The following is a 6,765-nucleotide window of genomic DNA, read 5'->3' as shown; positions in this document are numbered from 1 at the left end:
AATATTTGAAGACTAATACCCTTGGGGTATTCTCTGTTCTTGGATGCCAACCAAAATAAATTCAAAATTGCAGAATTTATTTCCCTTATAATGGGAATAACTCATATCAATGCAAGCTTTGCATCCAAAAAGGAATCCACTTGTGAACTTGCACTTAAGAAAATGCACAGTCTAACCGAAACTTTCTACCAAAAATGTGTAGTAAAACTGAGATACTTGTAAGTGCATGTGTTAATATGCAAACAGCAGTATCGAATTGAATCTCCCATTTCATTAGATATGCAGATTCTGTTTGTATATATTTGTAAGAGTATATTTGATTTTTATTTGCATATACAATATTCAATAACTGTTCTTTCACCAATTAGTGCAAAACTTGCCCATTTCCATATTTAATCTATGTCAGTATATTTACTTCAGCACAGTAAATTCATAGTAACTATGCCTATGTATGTGATTTGCTGACCTTAACTCCCACCCTAGAAATAAACAGGACAAAAGAAATAGGTGAGAAATGTGTCTTCAGTAAATGAGTAACTGAAGTTTCTAATTAAGCAGTCAAGGTAATATAAAAGCTATAGTTACTCTTCTCAGGTGACTGAGCGCACAGCTTTCTTCTATGACTTTACAAATAACTGATTCATTCAGTTGCTTATAATTCTGAAATACAGTGGCATACTTACAGGTAGAGTAAGAGTTTAAAAATACTAGTTAAGTAAACATAACAGGTCTTTTGAAGTGGAAACCTGATCCAAAGTCTGTTTTCTTCACTGGTTTGGATTTGTGCCTATTGTAAACCTGTAACTAAGTTAATGTGTAAAATAATACACATGTAGGTTTGAAGCTTAGATACCCAAGACACTGAACTACTGGTAAAGTAAGCATGTTTATTTTAAAATATATTCTATTGACTGTAGCTAAAGTACAAAACAGAGATTAGCATATGCTGCCAACTGACTTCTCTAATTATTTGCCCATTTACACATATCTGACTGTAAACTGTAGTCGGCAAAACCTCTGTATGCTGTATCTTCAGACAATATTTTTAATAGATTTGTGGGCATTGACATGTTCAGTTTAGGATTATTTTTGTTTAATCTGGTTATTGGATTGTGGCAATCACATGGGACTGCCTCATTTTCTTGTGAAAGGTGGTGGAAGCAATTGCCAGTAAAACTTCTACAATTTGTGTTTCAAATAGCAATTCACTCTACAGGAGAGTTAGAACTGGGACTACAGACTCTCAGGATGGAGTATGAAGTAGTCTTTGATCTCTTGTTTCTGTGGGGAGTATTCTACAGTTATTATTTTATGGGTGATTTGGGATAGAAATCCAAATTAACAAAAAATAAACAATTTCCTTTGAAGTTGATTTTTTTTTTTAAGTTTATTACAAAGCATCATGTAGCAGTGTGGTTTTTTTCCATGGATAATGTTACTGACTGTGGAGAGAGTAAAAAATGAACTTTGCTTTCTTCAGTCTCTTTTGGGATCAGCCTTTTTGCACTCATGTGGAGAACAGGCATATCAACACAGATTTGCCATACCCTCTGTGGTGTTTTGAGGTCCCCAGCATTAAGTACTATTTAGAGCTTGTCTCCTTTTCTGTGCTGCTGTACCAAACTTTGTTAGAAGGACTGATTGATCAGGACTCTTAGCTTTAAGATTCATTCTTGACATTTTTTTCCAGTTTATTAACAGTGGAAAGATAAATGTCTGAGAGTGATCTGTAGCACTTCACTTAGAGCTATAAGAGATGCTTGGTCTTCCAAATGCTGCAGAAGAAGCTCACGTCTCCTTGACATTATATGTGGTTGATGCAGTATGATTTGGGACATTATGTCTGAGTTAAGTGATTTGTGGCTAAGAGTTCAGACAAAAAGTCTGTGGCTTTTTTTTAATATCTGCTGTGTACTGTACTGGGCCTTAAATACAGCTCTGATTTAGTCTTAACTGCTCTTTATAATCTTCACCTCACTTGCTTGTCTTCCATGGGAATTTCCACTATTGTGCTGATACTTTGAGCAAAGCTGATCATTTACCTATTATGATATAGCCTCTCCTGATAACAATAGCTATTATAATATATACAAGAGCAAAGCTAAATCCTTAGTTTAAGCAAGCAAGGCTAAACTTACATAGTTATGTCATGGCAAAAGGCCATTTAGATCTTCCCAATAATAGATGTATATTTTTTTTTAAGGTAAGCAATAATAAATTAGCCTGGTTATAAGACAAAACTTCTGTTTGATTAAGAATTGCCTACTTAGAAACTATTACAGAAAACTTTGTCTGTGCATATTATTCAAATGTTTAACCTGTTGGTGAAAGATCATTGTACTATGGTTTTTAAGTCCTTGCTGATCGGTTTTTAACAAAAACTGAAAGAACATACATGTTAAAAAAAAGCTGATGCAAGATTGTTACATCTCTGTTCTAATATACATGGGTAGCAGCTGTATGTAGCACCTTATGACCAGAAAAAATGTACAATAAATCAGATCCGTTTGTTTCCAAGACACCTTGCCAAGTAATGTGTAAAATGAGTAATTTCTTGTAACAAATTCAACTTAGAGTTTGCAATTATTTTATTACTACTCTTCATGTTTAATGTCCTTTTGTTTCTGTATATTCTTATACTGCATAGTTCAACAAAGAATGTTTATCTTTGCTCTGGTGCTGCAGAGTTTTTGCTTCTAAACTAGTGGGGTTTGCACATGTTCATGTCTGGTACTTGAGTAAACAACAAGGTCAGCATAACAAAGGATGAGGAATGAACCATGTAGAAATGTTCATTGTGATGCATTGGAATAGATTCTCATTTCACAGGAACAAATCACGTATTATGCTTGTGCTACCAAGTGCTGACTTTGGCACTGTATTCTAGTTGTATATAAAGAACCTTCAGCTGAGATTTATCAAAGGAATGTGAACAAAAAAGGCCTGATCTCAAGTTTAAACATGCTATCTTGGGCATGGAGTTCTTTTTCACAGAATCAGGTTGGAAAGAACCACAGTGGGTCATCTGTTCCAACCTCCCTGCTCAGGGCCATCCTAGAGCACATGGCCCAAGATTGAATCCAGATGGTTCTTGAATATCTCCGGGGTGGGGGGTGGGGAATCCATGACCTCTCTGGGCAATCTGTTCAGTGCTCAGTGACTTGCACAGCAAAGAAATTCTTCCTCGTATTCAGGTGGAACTTCCCATGCACAAGTTTCTTCCCATTGCCTCATGTTTTATTGGTTTCCAGCACTGAGGAGAGCCTGGCTCCATCTTCTTGGCACCCTCTGTTCATATACTTGTAAACAACCTCTATACATTTTATGCAACCTGTCTAGGCTGAGAAGTTATACAAAGCTATCAAGGTCTTTGAGGGAAGATAAAGGGTCTTTTGAAATGTAGATAGGAAATATAAAATAAGTTAGTTTAATTTTAATTTCTCACCAGTGATCAAATAATACCTTTATGTGGTGCAGAATATGTGAGTGATTAATAATCAACTCATTCTGTTATCACTTAATTAAAATCAGTGGGGATTATACATAATATACTCCTAGGATTCATTTAAAATCCCAGCATTAAAACCAGGGAGAAAACAATTCTTTTGTATGTCTGTAGGGCTCGGTTTAGCAATTAAGAAAAGTAAATGTTCAAAGTTATTTTTTAATGTGGCATGATTAAATGTTTCTGTAGTTGCACGTAATTTTACCTGATGCTTCCTAGCAAATAGGTCACCTTAATTACAGTGGTTTGAATTATAGGAATGGAAGTTATGGTTACAAGAACAGAGATAGTAGATAGCTTACAGAAAAGAAGAAAGTCTGTAGGATGCTAATTTACTCTTAATTATTAAGCATACTACACTCTAGAATAAAACCTCTGTGCTGGTTTGGGTTGAAATAGAGTTAACTTTCTTCACAGTGGCTAGTATGGAGCTATGTTTAGGATCTGTGCAGAACACAGAGTTGGTAATGTAGAGATGCTTTTGTTATTGCTGAGCAGAGTTTACACATAGCCAAGATCTCTACTACTTTCCGTACTGCCACACTGGCAAGGAAGTTGGGGATGCATGGGAGACTGGGAGGAGACACAGCTGGGACAGGTGACCCAAACTGACCAAAGGGATATTCCATACCATATGACATCATGCTCAGTATATAAGGTGGGAGGAAGAAGGAGGAAGGGGGAACATCTGGAGTGATGGCGTCTGTCTTCCCAAGGAACCATTTGTGGGATGGGCTCTGCTCTCCTGGAGATGGCTGAACACCTCCTGCTGGTAGGAAACGGTGAATTAATTCCTTGTTTTGCTTTGCTTGTGTATGTGGCTTTTGCTTTCTCTATTAAACTGTCTTTATCTCAACCCATGAGATTTTGTAGCTTTTACCCTTCTGATTCTCTCCCCCATCCCATTGGTGGGGGAGTGAGCAAGTGGCTGTGTGGGGTTTGGTGGCTTCCTGGGGTTAAACCACAACGTATTTTTAAATGTGACATGATTAAATGTTTCTGTAGTTGCATGTGACTTTACCTGATGCTTCCTAGCAAATAGGTCAGCTTAATTACAGTAGTTTGGATTTCAAGAATGGTAGTTACTGTTATAAGAACAGAGATAGATATCTTAGGTCACAGAAAAGAAAAAGTTTGTAGGATTCTAATTTGCTCTCGATTGTTAGGCATACTATAGGGCAGAATAAAACCTTTGTAACTAGATTAGAGTGTTTATGGAGTATTGAATAAAGGAAGCACATCGAATAGAAGAAGAAAAAGAACACACTGAAGAAAGTCAGAAATACAAAAATAGGAAATACATCTGCCTTCATATGACTGGGAGAAGTTTATAAATAATAGCTCTCAGCTATAGTCAGCTGATTAGCTCAACAGTTGGACTTCCTGTATTCCAACCAGTGGTGCTGGGACCCTACCTTGGTTTGGTTTGTTGTGGGGTTTTCCTGTTGTGTTGGGGCTTTTTTGCTTTGGTGTTGGTTTTGTTTTGTGGTGTTTTGGTGGTATTGGGGGTATTTTGGTGTTGTTTTGGTTTGGTTTGGTGTTGGTTTGGTTCTTTTCATTGCTTGCTTGGTGAGTTTGGTTTTGCTTTTGTTGTGTTGTTGATGTTTTTTTGGGACTGTAGGCTTGAAGGGTTTTTTTTTTAATCTGGTCTTGTAATTTATCCAATTTTTAATACGTCCCATTGGACAGCTCCATAAAAAAATGTAAACATTGTGTCTCTGAACTTTGCAGTTGTAAAAGAGTAGTGTCTGGTAAAAAAACATTATCCTGGTTAGCACAGCGAATTCAATGTTTAGTGAGTGCAAAATTAAATACTCTCCTTTTTGTAGAAGCATAAGCATGCACTTCCACTCTATGGAAAAGCACATGTCAGCTAGTAATCCTAGCTAGGAATACCTTCCTGGATTTAGTCCCTTATTTAAAGAGAGAATTTCTTCAAACACATTAGCAGTAGAAGTCTGTTGTCTGTGTCAGGTCTCTTGTATGATGGAAACTGTAGTTAGAGTGTCCAAACTGAGCGGACCAGGTTCAATACCTACCTCACTGAAGCCATGGGATGAATACTACTCAGTGCTGATGTCATATGACTGTGTGGGAAAACTGTTAAGGTCTTAATAAAATCACCCTTGAGGGGTTAATGGTCTTACATATTTGAGCATGTTAATGTGGATCTCAAAACTCAATTTTCTTATTATGAAATGGATATAAAGACTATATAAGGATAACTTTTTTGAGATGCTTAAATGACCTCATACTTCAGTATCTAAAATCAGGGTGGAGGGATATGTAAAATTAGGTTAATGCTACTTATATAGCTTATGTTAGGCTTAACTTGTTCCAGAGCATTAGGAGATTTTCAGAATTAACTTGAGGACAGTATGAATTTAAGTATGGTTTTATTTTTAATACAGTTTCGCACAAGGTGATAGAATTATGTGCAGGCGAAACAATGTCTACATATGCTGAGGTACAGATATAAAACTTTAATTCATAGCACCCAACCCACCTTGATTAGATTATTTATCTCTCTTTGAAGAGAGGTTCTGTATTGCATGCATTTATGAGCTTCCTTAAGCAGTACTCTACAAAGGAATCCACCTGTATAGGAATCCAACCAATTGTATATGGTTTAGAATATGTATGCTCCAGCTTTACTTTGAAAAGATGCTTGGCTTAAGTCTCCAGACTCTACTCTCATCAATATAATTGCTTCAAATCTATTTATGTTAGTTTTTACATAGGAACATTGAATAATTCTCAGTGTTGACAATGAGAAAATGTTAGGTGTTCTTTCACTTACTATTAATTGTCTTTACACTTTGAAGAAAGTTTAAACTTGATTTTTTGTAAAAATCAAATGAAGTCTGAGATCAATTTATTTTCACAGCTGAAATGGAAAGTACTCCTGTATTTTGCATTAATTTTATTAGACTGTTCATATGCTGTGGAAGCAACTGAGTTAGTTTATTCCAATCAAGAATGCTAATAATACTGTAATCAATGTGTCTATTGCATAATGAATCTCTGAAGTAGAAGCTGCTTTAAATCAGAATCTTGTGAGCTGAAAGAAAAAGGCTGAAAGTGGAATATGTTATGGGGAGTTCAGAGTGTCTATAGAAGATGAACAGTTACAACAGGGCACTATTTTAAATACATTATATTCTGAAGGCCAATGACAAATCATATGTCTTAGCATCTAGTGAATATGTATCAGCTGACAGAATGTGCTGTGGCTGGTTTTCTAAAAATTAAAGTTTTAC

This window comes from Acanthisitta chloris, unplaced genomic scaffold (genome assembly GCF_000695815.1).
Source record: "Acanthisitta chloris isolate BGI_N310 unplaced genomic scaffold, ASM69581v1 scaffold5904, whole genome shotgun sequence".
Lineage (NCBI taxonomy): Eukaryota > Metazoa > Chordata > Aves > Passeriformes > Acanthisittidae > Acanthisitta > Acanthisitta chloris.
This window is presented reverse-complemented; position numbering follows the sequence as displayed.